Raw genomic sequence first — 15,900 nt, 5'->3', positions numbered from 1 at the left:
TGGCGTGCAGCTGAGGTAGCAGAGACCCGTGCTTCCCTCAGAACGTCTCTATTGTGCTTTGCTTTTGGGTGGTAATGTATGGAAGACATGGTCCCATTGTTTTCTGCCACCATATTCTTTGTCCCTTTGGTACACGTTTCCAAGTCCCTATCCACAAGGACCCGGAGAGGTGCCCGAGCAGGGCATAGTGCTTGCTCCTCCGTTTCTTTCCACAGATGCGGCGTCTGCTTTCAGTCCTTCCATAAGAAACCAGGAGCCGAGTGGCGGATCACACGGTGGTTTAATTTTTAATTTTTAATTTTTCTTAGGCGTGGCCGTACACTTCAAAGGCCCAGCATGGAGGAACCCGAGCTCCCCTCTGTCCTGGTAATAGGCATCTTAATAGATGGGAAATGGCAGCTCATCGTGAGCCGCCTGTCTGCCGCAGCATTTTCATGTCTGTAAATTGGGGTGAGGCGGCGGGTAGTTCCCCGTCAGTAGGAGTCGCCACGTGCTGGAACTGCCAGACCTCTGTATTTTTAATGTAATTTGTCTAACTCATTTTTCTATCTTTTGGAGTGTATCCAACTTATAAGTACATAAAAAATTCATGGCAGTTCTCTTAAAATAAAAAAAAAAAAGCCTTTATCCTAAGATTGTTTTATAAATCTCCTGGTTTCTGTTAAAGCGTCGTGGAGCGGGGACTCGTCCTCCCCTCCTTTCTCCCCTCCTGCCACTCTCCTGTTTGTTTCTCAGCCCTCTCTCTTCCTTTTACAGTCCTTCCTGTAACGATAACTACTTCTCTGTGATCTCTTTACTGGTGCCATCACTACGGCTTTAAGCTCTGATCCCACCTCATAGTCAAACATAACCGTTCTCCCATCCTCCCCCGGTACCACTGCCTCCTCAGGGGCTTGGCTCATGAACGTAACTCAGCTTAATATCTCTAGGTGTTAAGGCCTCGTAACAATCCATTCACTCCTCCTTTACAGCTGCCTATATAATTGTCAAAGAGATCTAGGGGAACAAGGATACAGTCATTAAGGGCATCCGCGGCAACTCTGTAGATAGATAGCTCTTGCCTTACTCGGTTCTAGGCTAGGGGGTGCCAATGAGGCAACCAACTCCTCTGTGGGTTAGATTTAATCTTTCATCATATCCCCCCCCCCCCGTGGATATTTAGACTGTACAGATGGCCCCTGATTTATGGTTCGATTTATGAGACTTCAACTCTAAGGTGGTAGAAAGCGATACGTATTTAGTAGAAATGGCACTTGGATTTCGAAGTCTTGATCCTTTTTCAAGGTTGGTGATAGACATTACAACGCCTTCTAGTGATGCTGAGCAACCAGAGAGGCCCAGTCCCCAGGCAGCCACCCGAGCCCGAGGGCAGAAACAGGGGGTGTACTGGTTGATAGGTTAGGGATAGTAAACTCCTTAAAAAATTCAACAACTTAACTTTTTTTAATTACATTTTTTCTGCTATTTTTATATGTGTGGGTGTTCACCTGTGCACCACTGTCTGCCTGGTAGCTTCAGAGGCCAGAAGAGGGAGCCGTATCCCATGGAACCGGAGTAACAGGTGGTCACGAACTGCCGTGTGGGTGCTGTGAGTCAAGCTGTGAGTCCTCTGGGAGAACATCCAGTGCTTTTAACTGTTGAGGATCTTCCCAGCCCCCTAAGTGCATTCTGACTTATGATACCTTCCATTTATAATGGGTTTATCAGAGTATAACCATAGTATGTTGAGGAGCTTCAGTCTAGAAGAGCAGAACCTGGACCCTGCTGACTGATTCCTGTATAGGGTTAAACTGTAGATTCCTGATCACTCTGCTTCTTAGCAATTTATAAATTTTTGCTTTCTGCATTAATGTTCTTGTTGCTGTGACATAATATCTGATACAAACATCTGAAGGAAGGAACCTCCTGGTTCACAAGGGTGCAGTTCACCACAACACAAAGGTATGCTGGCAGAACTGTGAAGTCACTGGTCTCGTGACACCACCCTCTTTTTATTCAGTCCCGGGCCCCAGCCTATGGGCTAATGCTGTCCACATTTAGGGTGAGTCTTGCTACTCAGTTAATGCAGTCTGAGACCACTACCCAGACATGACCAGAGACTTATCTCCTGGGTGGTTCTAGCTCTTCCCATAATATTAGTCATGAGATGGAGACCTGAACTAGGCCTTTGCAGAAGGAATATGTAAGGACACAGAGAAAGTAAAAGCCAGAGCCATCCTCAGAGCCCAGATGGTAAGAGGACTTTTCCCATGGGCTTGACTTGCCGTCTTCTCCATGTTCACAGAGTCCCTGACAGTACAGAATGGAAATGATGACAGTCACAATGAGAAACGGTGACAGTTTCCTCTTGTCTGGAACCTTGTCAACCTTTTCTAAGTGCTTGGTCCAGGAGTCAGATGGCCTCACCTCCTATCTTCCCACTGTCCAGGCCAGCATACAGCCGAGTGTCTTGTTGGACAAACAGCCCGTGCACTTGAGCCTGGCTCCTGTCCATGCCTTGGAGATAGATTTAGTTACAGAGGTTGAGAAAATTTTTGAGCCATATGCGCACCTGATAGGTGCTATATAAAACCCTCATGGTGAGTAACAGAAGGCTTTGAAGGCAGAGAGCTGAAAGGATCTTCCCTGTGGCCTCTTTCTTCAGTGGCTCTGGGCCTGTTACGGGGCAGTTTGATTATAACGTAGTGTCTGTGGGCTGCAGTGCTATTGCAACGGGCAGCATCATTCCTGACTTTGATTGTTTTGTCTCTTTAGGATCCTTCCTGTTCTTGGAATGTAGGCAGTGAAGGCTGGTACCACCCTCCATTCCTTATACCAGCAAAATAGTCCCCGACCCTGTATTTTCAGATGTCTTGTGGAAGATGCTTCTCACTGCTCAGGGATCTTCCTGCTAGTGTATCACCGGTTCTTTGCTTCCACTACACTTCAGTCTCCAAAGCTCTTCTCTTCTATGCTCCAGCCCAGTCCAGACGACAGAAAGCACTAGGCTAGCCTGTGAAGAGCAGAATGCTAGAACTCCCTCTGCCATGGAGTCGTCTCTGTGGAGAAGGGTGGTGTCGGCAGCTGAGTGGGATATGGCGTTCTTCCTTCATCCTCCCCCCCTCCCCGCAGTCACTGTCCCGGGGCCCTTACTCAGCTTCCGCATCCCTTTTCTGTAAAAGAGAGATGACGTGCCTATCTTAGGGATTGTGGTGAGAAATGGCACACGGAAATTGCTTCTCATTGTGCTCAGTCCATTCTTTGAGCTTAACAAGGAGTTATTTTTTATTATCTATTGTGTGCACAAGAGAAGGGTCACAGGTACACTTTTTAATATGAATGGGGTAAAATCAAAGAGTGACATTTGCCCTGAAGAACTGGGCTCCAGTGGTGGAGAGAGTTGGGGCGGGGGTGGTGAGGCGGAGGGACGTTGTCAACTCCGCTTTGATGTTGACTGTGTTGATGGTGGAGGAGGCAGGTAGGATAGAGTGGCTAGCATTGGCTTTCTGGTTCCCTCCTGTCGTTCTCTCGGTCTCTGCCTTAGGAGTGGTATCAGTGAGCTCGTGATAGTGGGGCTAAAATTGCTGAAAGACCACAGACCCTCGAAACTGTTTTCTCCATAAGGGCAGTGCCTAAGCACCTCTGTCAGTCAGTCTAATTTAAACTTCCTAGGGATGTGGCTAACTTTACATATAAGCTAAGGAAATGCCAAACTCTCCTATCTTCCGAGGCTCAAGTTCTGACACTGACATTTAATTTTACATCTGGAAACTTGGGTTTGGGAAGTGTTTCTACTATTCTGACAAGAACATCTCACAGTGTCTACATTGCTAATATGGTTGGGACTGTTTTGAGAGTCTGGAGTTCGAGTACACCTTAGGTATGGGGTGTGCCTAACCTTACACATACATATGGTTAAGCTAAGGAAACGTGTTTCCAGGGTAACTGTGTGATCAACCATGATCCTGGGTACCAAGTCTGTAGTGATGCTATGCTCGTTAACACTTCACATGACACAGTTCTTGCTGGAGACCCTCCTTTGTATCATTTCTGTATAACAGGCTGTAACCATACAGGTGCTCTGTGCTGACCCCGAGCCTTCCTAGTGAATCTTTCTTTCTTTCTTTTTTTTTTTTTTCTTTTTTTCGGAGCTGGGGACCGAACCCAGGGCCTTGCGCTTGCTAGGCAAGTGCTCTACCACTGAGCTAAATCCCCAACCCCCCTAGTGAATCTTTCAATCTAGATGTGGTCTATGGGAATCTTGCTATCATAAGAGAAGAAAACTATGAACAACACTTGAGCTAAGAGATCTTTAATAAAATATTAGAAAGCCAAATCTCGACATAAATTAATTTATACAGCATGACCCAGTGGGATTTACCCAAGAGTCAACTAATGCAATATACCATGTTAATAGAACGAATGGCAAAACCCACAAAACCATTCCAATATACACGCACAAGCCTCCATAAAGATCACGATAAAATCTCAAACCGTTACCTGAGCAACAGCATCTACAAAACCAACCCCAAGAAGGAGGACTGTACACAGGGGTGAAAGCCTCAGAGCTCCCCATCAGAGATCAGAACACAGCACAGAAAATGCTGAAGTCCACTCTTCACCACGGCCCAGAAGGTCTTAGTCAGTGCTGTTAGGGAAATAAGAGAAAGAAGCAGGAGTCGCGCTTGAACCTTTCTGCTTCCAAAATCCATGACCCTTTCATCCCTTTGGTAGGAGTGTCGGACAACTCCCTCTCTGGACTTTGTGAGAGGGCACAGGCAACATGGCTTTTGTAGACAACATTATCTAGCCTCCAGAACATTCTGAGGATTATGTAAGAACCAGTATATCTGACAAGAGGGGACCTGCTGAATTTGAATGAGAATGAGTTTATGGGGCTTCTCTCTCAGAGCCCTCGAGAAAAGATGGCAGCTTGGAACGCAGGGCTAAAGGAGGTGTTGGATGGGGCCTGGCAATGTGCTCTGCCTGGTTTGTGACTAGTTACCAACTAGAGCACAGAGGTAGAAGCAGACATCTGCCGTGATGGTTCCCTATCCATTTTCCTTTCAATAGCTTTTTGGAGATAGGCTCTAACTATGGAGCCCAGGCTGCCCTCAAATTCTTGATCTTTCCCTGGAGCTCAGGTTACGACTGTGTGTGTGCCATTACCTTGGCTTTGTGGTGTGATTCTACAAGAAAAGAGCAAGTGGGTAGAGAAAGGTTTTGCCATCTCATTTCTATCACAGTTCCTGGGCCTCATGAATCCTGGGGGTGATTTGTCCTGCCGCCTCTTACTGAAGTAAAGAAATGATGGTGGCATTTGAGGCCCTAACATTTCGAGTTTCAATCATTCTCCTTTCTTTCCCTAAACAGTGAGATTTGTGGACAATAACCACAGTTTCCAAATGGGAATGCCGGTGAGGCCCAATCGTGAGAGGGGCATGCAAGAGGTATAAGGATCCCAGCCCCCAAAGCACCTGAAACAAAAAGTTGATTATGTAGAGAGACATACAGGGAGAGGACGGATCACATCTAAAACATGGTGTGCGCTTCTCCAGCTAAAATAGCATGTAGGTGTCTTTACAATGATGATGTATGACTTTCATGACTTCCTAAATTACACTCCTCAAAGGATGTAATTTTCAACAAAGCCTAATGACTATATAACACTTTAAGTTTAAAAAATCAAGCAAAAATAGAGCTGGCGAGATGGTTCAGTGACCAAAGGTGTTTGCCACCAAGTGCGATCTGAGTCTGATCCCTGGGACCCACGTGGTAGGAGGATAGAACTCGTTCCTCCACATTGTCCTTGACCCCTGCACATGTGCCGTGCGTGGCACACCCCACAACATTAAACTTGAGTAAATATGTCTGTCTGACTGGGCTGCCTTTTTGTGACCGAAATGTAAAGTTTCACCAGGTGTGTTGTTTAGGGCTAGTGAGGAGAGAGGAGTGTTAACACAGGTGAACCCAGGACCAAAACCACTCTGGCCCCAAGGAAGCAGTTGCTTGTTTTCCATATCCTTGGTTGAAGTATCTTTAGGAAGGTAAGCCATTTTGATTTTCTCTTGTTGTGTTCAAGTTTCTCATTCCCAGCATGAATGGCTTCTTTTCTTATGTCCCATTAATGTTTCCCCTGTATGTATCCTTTCTCAAGACTACCGATCAGCTAAAGTATTGGTTAATACCAACAACCCGAGGCCAGCAACTGAGATCAGGAATAGTATCAACTTTTAAGTGATGTAGAAGTCCAGAAGCACAGAGATCAGGACTTGGGAATTCTCATATTACCTAGAGCCTGGGCTCCTAACTGTTCTGATCATACACTTTTCTGGGGGTGGGGAGGTTATTCTGAGTCAGGGTTTTACCACATAGCTGTCCTGGAGCTCTCAAGAATTCTGCATCAGCCTCCCTGGAGCTCAGATTCCAGGCGTGTTTGCTCCACCACACCCAGACAAGCATAGGAATTCCATCCTCAAGGTTGCCTCTTGATCCATGATGCCCTCTGAAGCTTCAGCTACGTCACTGAGTTCCAGGCAGGAGGTAGGAGATGCAGAGAAAGGACCCACTTCAGCAGCCTCACTGCTTCTGCATAGGGAACTGTCCCACAGGTCCGGCTAAGTGATTTCCTAACATTTCTTTAGGCAGAATCTTTAGCCCTATGGCTACACTTAATTGCAACAGAGGCTTTAAAATGTGATCTTTAGTTAGATGCACAGGCAATAAACAGGGTTCTCGTGCTGCAGAACAGGTTCACAGGGTAAGTCTCAGCTACGCATTCCCTGCTGAGCTGATGGAAGGGTTGGCGATGTAGTATATGGGGGTGGGGTGCGGGGTGGGGACCAGCAAGCTCAAACTCAGAGCAGGAGCCAGTGGCTGCTCCCACACCTTCCTCCCCCGCCATAGTGCTTTACTCAAGAGTTATGGGGCTAAATAGAGGATGTAGCTGACAGAGGCACTAACCAAGGGATCCTTTCAAGGTCAATGTTTCTTCTTTAAGTACTTAGCTCAGTGCCCGACACTAAATAGAGGCCTGTAAGTGGCATTTGGATGCATAAAATAGCACAGCTTTGCAGTCAGGCAGACCTCGTATTGAATCCCCCCTTCCTTCAGTAAGCCCCAGAACGTTGGCACTGCAGGCGGGCAGCATCAAGCTCACCTAGCCGGCCATATGATTACTGACCTTGTTAGTCACAGCATCTTCATCCGTAGACTGGGAGCAACAGCCACTCGGCAGCATTGTTAAAAGGATCAGCTCTGTGTCAACCTCCCAAGCATGGAAGGAACAAAGCCACCATGAGCTATGGGGAGGAGATAGTGTGACCCAAAATTTGTTTCTCACACTTTGCCCTCCCTCTCTACCCAGTCTTATTTGAGTTGTCTTTGACCAGGTCCTGGTCCTGGCCGTCCTGCCCCGCTAAAAGCATAAATGGAAACCTACCTGCCTTGTTGCCCAACTGCTCTGTCTTGATGTTCTCATCTACACAGTGAGTATCCATTCCATAGGGCTTCCACCAGCACAGCATTAGCTGCTGTTACCCTTTGGCATCTTCCTGTGTCTGCCTGACTTGTCCACACTTTAAGTTCCTTTCATCCCCTTCCCTATGGGAACTCACATTCTCTTATCCCATAATAAAGATGGGTCCTTCCTCCATCCCTGTAGCTCCCTCCTACCGGTCCACTTTTGGGACGCCACAGTGAGCGACAGTTTGCTATGTACATGTCCCCATGAGACCTTGGGCAGCAACCAAACACGGGCATGGGAATGGGGTTGCTGTAGGGCATCAGAGGAAGGCTGTGGAAGGGAAGATCTTCTGCAACCTTCATCCCCGCCCATCTTGGTGGTCCACAAAGCCCTGCATTATACTGTCTCCTCAGCCTCAACTCTTATCCTCCCAACCCCTGCTCACAGTGACCTCCTTGAGGCTCCATCTGCCAAGCTTGCTTCTGCCTTGTGCATTTTGCCTCACCTTTTCTCTCCTTCAGTATCCCTCTGGCAAATCCTTGCATTGTTGTTACCCTTCAAAGATGAAAAAAGGCGTTGCGCGATAAGCTCCACATCTCCTGCTTTCTGTTCCTTAAGACCCTCACTTCCCGACACTCATTGGATCTCCGGATTTGTGTGCTCCTCAGCTCCTCCTAAGGAAGACTAGCTAACGCTTTCTTGAATTCAGAGCAGTCCCTGCACATAGTTGACACTCTGGGCTCCCATGGACAGACAGAATGGCCAACTACTATTGCTCTAGGGATGCATTCTCCAGCCGAGCTTTCCTTTGACAAGATGAGCAAAGGCCCCCAAGAGGTGGGGATAGGCAGAGGAGGAGTGGGATGTGGAAAGGATCTCATGACCACTGGTGAACTCCAATAGCAAGGGGATGTCTCCTACCTTCTCCTGGCTCCATATTTCAGGCTCTAGAAATTCTGAATAAGATGCTTGGTTTTCAGACCAGCTTTTGTGTACAGTTTTCTCTGACATTTACCTCATGCTTGTAGCTAAAGGATGGCCTTGAACTGCATATCCTCTGGCCTCTGGCTTCCAGGATTATGGGTATGCACCAGCACATTGGGCACAATTCTCATAATTTACTGGGAGGCAGACCTTATTCTAATGACAGTTTTGTAGCAGTGTTGACTATAGACAAATGCAATTTCGATGCAACCCTGTGTGGTCCTGAGATCCCCATCTTGGAGATCCGTTGTGGGAGAATTTGGTAGGTATGCAAGCCCTGGTGGTTCAACTGCATGGACTTTACGATCCATTCAAGGCTGTAGTTTATGATTCTTCTATCGTTATCTTCCTCATGAGGACACTAAGGCTTAGCGACATTATATGACTTGCTCAATACGGAGATCTGAGAAAGGAGAGGCTCATCTGATTTGTACAGAGCAGCATGCCCTTCCTCCTCCTTCTCCTCCCACTTGCTGGCACAGAGCCAAGAATCTCAGCTATGTAACTTTTTCATGCTCAGAAGTGGCCATGGCTGACCCAGGTGCTATATGCTATATGATAAAGGCGACAGGTCTGGAGGACACACACAGTCCACCCCTGTCCCTTGCTCAGGCTTCAGCTCCTGATCCTGGAACCCCTCCCCTGCTATACCCCTCCTCATTGTCTATATTTTGCTGCAGGCTATTAAGGGCCCCCAATCTGCACCATCTCTCATTAATTAAAAATGCCACAAACCATCTGTTTGAGGAAGCCTCTGAGAGGGGGCTGCCTACTCCAGGCTGCATTCTCTCCTATTTCCCAAATTTAATTGAAAACTTTTTTTTTAAAAGAATAAAAATCCAGGCACCTAAGCCCTTCTTGTAGCTTCTGGCAACAACGGTGTGAACCTGGTAGCCTCTATTTGACAGAGGCTCCAGAGTCAAGGATGGTGACACGGACAGGGGTTAGCCGGGCTGCTCAGGTGGTGGTGGAACTGGGATGTGGAAATATGTAACCAGATGACAAGGGCAGGCAGCCACACCAATGGCTCAGCTCAGGCGTTGGAGAGCCCGGGAGGCCTGATCCTAACTCTGCCTTTACAATGTGGGACCAGCAACACCTGTCTTGTGCCCCTGGGACACTGGACTCAGCACTGGTGCTTGTCTACAATTGGTGGCCTTATGATGGGGACTCGGGGTCTGGGCTCTCCACTGAGGACCCTCTGAGGGAGCAGGGCAGACCTCTGACCTTTATTCTGCTTTCTCACTCTGGATCATTTTCCACTGTCCTGAGCCACGTCTGATTTCTTGGAAGCAGGCAGGGCAAAGGTAGTAGCTATCCCCCATTATCTGTGGATAATGGCCCCCAGCTTGATAGCTACGATTTTGTGAGCTCTTCTTCAGCAAGGTGGAACAAGATCCTCATTGGTGGTTTCCCTGTTTTGTTTGTTTGTTTGTTTTTTGTTTTTTTTTTTTTTTGTTTTTGTTTTTTTTTTTTTGTGGAGAAGGCGACTGATGGCTAGAAATAGAAAGAGAGGCATATTCAAAGTCAGGCAGCAATTGGATCTGGTGCCTGTGGGAACACCGGGGCCTCTGGCACCAAGGCAGGCTCTTTCCTCCACATTACAGCCTGCGTCTGATCCTCCCCCCTTTCTAGAGCTTGTAATAAGCCTATAGTGCCAAGTTGGCCCGGCCATGGGGGTATGACTGCCCTTTGACTTTATCAGCCAAAAGTAGCTGATTCGTGTCTATTGCCAGCACCCACTGTAGAGCAACATAAGAGGTTTGCTCTCAGTCCTCTACTAGAGGGACAGATGGATGAGGGGGAGGAAGAAGGAAGGAGGCCAGTCAGTTCTGAGAGTGGGGAGCCCTTCTGCAAGCCTCTAAGCCTCAGAGCTGTGGAAGCCAGAAGAACTCCAGTGCATAGAGACTCATGCAAGCCTCTTGTCTGACGAAGCTAGCAAGAGAGTGTCTAGCAAGAGAGTGACAGGTCCAAGGTCACAGGCCACATCAGGAGAGGCAGGCCTGGAACCTCTCACCTTCTGATCCTTGCTCTTTGCTTTTGCCCCAGCAGAGATCAAGGTCAGGAGGATCTGAGCCACTTAGAATGGGCTCCACGTCAAGTCACGCCAGCCTCTCGCCACCTAATCTCCCCAAATCAATTTGCAAAACTTCCATTAATACCGTCAGGAAATCTGCAAGCTGTTTCAAGCCCGGCACTGTAATAACTACAGGTGTAACGACTACCTGGGGGAGACGGATATTAACAGGATAATTAAAGATGAGCGTGGCCTTGGGCAGTTCAGCAAAATTTACCTTTCTCAGCAGCTGGTTTCAGAAGAACCTTGGATCACAGATGAGCCTCGCTCACTAAGCGCCGGGCTGGGTGCCTGCCATGCCGCCTCTTTTATTGATGCTCTGCTCTCAGGAAGCTGTCTTCTGGGGCAGAGCACGCAGGGTTGTTTGGCTATAGTCAGTCTGGCCCAAAAGCATGGCACCGAGCAGGGCTTCTTGAGCCGTAAGGGGCAGCGTGCCACTTGGGCACCCATCACCGCAGATGCTGATACAAAAAGGCCGAGGGGCTGAGACTCCACACTGCTAATGGTTCCCTCCCAGCTGATGCCCTGGCTTCAAGGTGGTGGACCACACTGAGGAGCAAAGCAGTGGGAGGAAGTCAGAGATGAGGCAGGAGCCATGGCCTGGATGCTGATGAATGAATGGTTGGCCGCACTTTGTTTCACTTGAGGGAAAGAGCAGCCAGTTCCACCAGCTAGCTATTGGTAACGGTGCTCTAAGCTGCCCGCTCTGATAGATGCCTTCTCAGAAGGATCAAGACAGACGCTCTGAAATTCTGACTGTTTAGGTAGGAATTCCAGCTCCAGGCAATGAATAAGAGTAGTTCACAAACAAAATACACAAACAAAATTCATTTAAAGCACTAGTTCTGAATATGTGTGGGATGCATTGTTTTCTGTCCTAAAACACACACACACACACACACACCACAACACACACACACACACACACATACACACACACCACAACACACACACACACACATACACACACACACCACAACACACACACACACCACAACACACAACACACACACATACACACACACACACCACAACACACACACCACAACACACACACACACACATACACACACACACACACCACACACACACACACCACAACACACACACACAACACACACACACCACACACACACACACCCCACACACACACACACACACACACACACACACACACACACACATGCATCAAATCCAAAGCTTTTTAAAAAGACTAATTTATCGAGTCATGTACTTTATAAAGGTCCTACTCTTTTGTTTTAGCACCATATTTTTTTTTTTTTGTTCTTTTACTTGCATTTCTACCAAACATTAGCTATCTCTTTAAGGGGACTTTTGGATGCTGTTCACTAAATGCAAAAAATTAGCCAAACGTCTTCAAATATTTAAAAGAGCACTTGACAAATTCAACATGTTTAAGCTCTACATTCAGTCCTTGAGTGATAAACCTTCCCAAATGATTAAGTAAATCTTATAAATCTGAGAGAGCCTTAAGTGTGTACAAATAGAAAAACCTAAGTTAGTCGCTCAGTTATAGCTTAGGTTGGATTTATGGGGCTGGAGAGAGGAGACCTGTCCCTCAAATAAGTCAAATTCTCAAACACCCCAAATACTTGAATATCAAATTCAACCAGACTCTTCAACATCTAAACACAGTCATCCCACAGGTTTGTGTATTCCAGCCATTTCTATATTGAAGGCTGAGGAAAATGCCTTACCCACCAAGAAGATAATTGTCACTTCCAAGTAGTTTGGGGGTCACCTTCTCAGAAGGGCTAAAGCTGCTGTTTTGTAAGAGCTGTTGGAGCTCAGGCTGGATTCTTATCAGCGGCATCGATGGAACCCACTGAGTTCGGCTTTCTTGATATTTCGTAGGGGACTCTATACATTAAAGGAGGCAACTGAACACACCTCACATCCTAGGAATTGAGACTTGCCTTTACCCAGCTCCTCAGTTTACACAGCTCTCAGGCTTATGCGCACACGGCCTGGGCTTGCCATGTGTTGCCTTTCCAATCGGAGGTAGAGGGGAGTCTATGGTTCTCTTCCTTCCTGCTGCTTCCCAGTCATACCTTCCAAGGCATAAAAACAGTACCTTTGGATGCTGGCACCCTCTTTCAATTCGGCTTAACTTGGTGGTCAGATGGCCAAAGGCTGGTTTTCATAGATAAATATTAGCATTGATCACAGTTGCTCCTAACCCTGATATTCTTAGAGTGGTCAAGGAACTCTCCAAAGACCTTAGACATCGGAGAGGACGCCACATGGTAGCTCTTGGGCTCCTTGGGCCCCGCAGACCTCTGGTTGCTCCTTCTTGACATCGATGCTTCAGAGCAGACGTTCTTAACCTTTCTAATGCTACAACCATTTAACAGTTCCTCGTGTTGTAGTGACCCCCCCCAACCATGATCTCATCGATACTTCATACTGTTATTCTGCCAATGTTATGACTCATAATGTAAATATCTGATATGCAGGACATCTGACATGCGACTCCCAAATGGGCTGCAGCCCACAGGTTGACAACGGCCACTGTAGAGGATGGAGAATCAGCTCAGGTTCAGATCTGTGATCTATCAGGTGGTGTCACCTCTGTAGGAGTCCATTTTCCTGATTTGTACAATTGGAGATTATACCAGTTCAGATGTTTCCCAGGACAGGGTATCAGGAAAAGTTGATGAGGTGGATATCGCAGCTTAGTAGCCAGCTCAAGACATGCTCCCATTTCTTCAATAGAATCTCAAAATGGCAGCTGACTACGGAATCCTCTCCCCCAAAGCACGGTTACAACTCCATAACTACAGGGCAAATGCAAAACCAAGTCAACACAACAGAGGTCTTTTTGAAGACATCTTTTTATTTTGAGAGAAGAGTTTCACTGTGTAGCTCTGGCTGGCCTGCAACTTGCAATATAGACCAGAGTGGCCTTGAACTCCCAGACATATTCCTGCCTCTGTCTCCTGAGTGCTAAGACTAAAGGTATGCACCACCTTAACACCCCACTTCTTTAAACTCTTGCTGAATGAAGAGGGGAAATAAAAAAGTCAAGGCATGACTGCTCCTAGGGATGGTGGTGGAGGTTTATTGTAGTCACAAGGGAGAGCATAGTCAGAGGCAGAGACACTGGGAAGAGTCCAGAGTGGACATGACCCTGAGCCTTGCAAGGAGAGGTGGGGAAAGGAACGGTCTTCTGTCCCCACTTCTCTGCCAACCAAGATGGGTAGCTAGGGCCATGAGAGTTGCCAAGAGACTGGTATAGCCAAAATGACTGAATTATATAGGGGCCAGGGTCACTGGGATGGGGTGAAGGAAAGCCCAGCTCAGTACCTGAGTTGAAGAGTTCAGGGTAGGAGCCAGAGTATGCCAGCCAGGAGGAGCCTGTAACAGGTAAGAGACTCAGGGATGCTGGGAGAACCTGGCAGCCAGCATCCACTTTGATATGTTAATTGACACATCAGTTAACCATTTGTCCTGGTTTTGAGACCTAACACTCCACTGTGGCTGGCTAGCTGAGAGAGGTGATCAGCCTGAGAGCAAGGGTTTTCTCAGCACGGACCTAGTCATGTGTGTAGAGAGGGAGTCACCCGTCCACCTGTCCTTCTTCACCTTGCTTTGGATCCACTTCCCTCTCAGTGCTTCCCCTGAAGAAGCCTCCTCCTGAGGGACACACGGACATCGCTAGGGGTGGAGGGAGAACACAGGTTTTAATCATCAGATATGAATTTGAACTCCAGCTCTGGCATTCCCAGGCTGTGTCTATTCCCAGGGCCTTCGCTTCTTCAGTCTCAGAATTGTGGCAGTCATAAGATGGGAGGAGTGTGACAATTTTGTGCTGACTGCCAAGCCCCCACCCCCACACTCTCATTGTAAAGATCACTGGAGGATAAAATGTCATAATTACTATGACATGTTTCTGCCCCCATCATCTGGCTGGGAATTAAGTTGGAGGGGCAGTACAAATGTACCCTACACACTTAAGAGCCTTCTTATCTTGCTACTCTAGAACCCAGCACAGCCTCTATTGGAGTAGTGTAATGATGAAATCTAGGTGTGTAGGTCAGTAAACTCTCCCACAGTATGACCTGGACCTATATGTCTTCTCCCCAGTACACAACACAATGATCTTACTACAGATACAGGGCAGGCAAACTGTGCCCTGTCTGCCCAAGCCTTACATGGGGAGCTAAACCACCTCTGAATCCTCCCTGGAACCCACTGCCCTCCACTACCCCTGGCTGGGCCTTGAGCTCTCACCCCGATGGTGCTGGGAACCCTAAGCAGAGATTCTGCTCCTTGCCTGAAGCATTGAAAGCAGGAATGAGAAATGTGTTTTCTTATTGTTTTAGGAAACCTCTCGGAGAGGGGGAGAGGGAGGGAGGAAGAAATTGAATCAGAAGCAACAATTTATCTTATGCTAAAGGGGACTGCAAAGATTCCCAGAAGCTGAGTGCTAACTGAGCCCTCATCCATTTGGAGGCAATTAGCAGGTATAGCTGGAGCCCACATGCACTGCCCCTGTGAAGGGGGAAGGGGAGTCAATGGCCTGGACTGGCATTCTGGTTCTGCAAGGATCTTTCTCAGCATCGTAAGGGCATGTAGGGACCTTTCTTCTTTCCTGTTATGACAGTAGGGGGTAGCACCTCATGGGCCCATACCAATGTGTCCCCTGAGAAATCACACCATGCAATAGATATGGTATAAAGGGGGCTTACTTGGGGGAAGGGAGGAGAGTGAGGGCCTGGAGAAGGGGTAGAGGCAGACAGACAGACAGAGCAGAGTCATGAGGGCAAAGAAGGCTGAGAACACATGGGAACACAGAGAGAAAGACAGCCAACTGGTGGTGAACAGGTGATGATGTAAGGTGTTGCTAAGCCCCTGGGAGGATCTTAGTTGAATCGTCTGTAAGTCAACATTTTCTCCTTCCTTCCTTCCTTCCTTCCTTCCTTCCTTCCTTCCTTCCTTCCTTTCTTCCTTTCTTCAGTTCTTGAAGATGTGGGTCAGGAAGGATGTGACAACTGCAGTTTTGTCATCATTGGATGGGCCAGCTTAGGTTTCTTGCCCTGTCTGAAACTAGAGAAAAAGACAAAATCTTCACATGGATTGGCTATGTCCCCTAACCTGCTAGGATTAAGAACCCAGTCTCAGGGTTGGAGAGGTGGCTCGGTAAAGTGCTTGCCATGCAAGTGAGAGAACCTGAGCTTGATCCCCAACACCCAGAAAGAGTGGGCGTGGTGGGGCTAGTGGTGATGCCAGAGAGGCTCAGGTGCAACGTAGGCCTTGACGCTGAGCTGCTGTGAGAGACCCCCATGTGAAGTGTCAATTCCACTTCTGAGATATGGGCAAAACAGGGCCAGCCACGGGACAAAGCTGTTGGGTGGAAAAATGAACTTAGGTG

This window comes from Rattus norvegicus, chromosome 10 (genome assembly GCF_021556685.1).
Source record: "Rattus norvegicus strain SHRSP/BbbUtx chromosome 10, alternate assembly SHRSP_T2T, whole genome shotgun sequence".
Lineage (NCBI taxonomy): Eukaryota > Metazoa > Chordata > Mammalia > Rodentia > Muridae > Rattus > Rattus norvegicus.
This window is presented reverse-complemented; position numbering follows the sequence as displayed.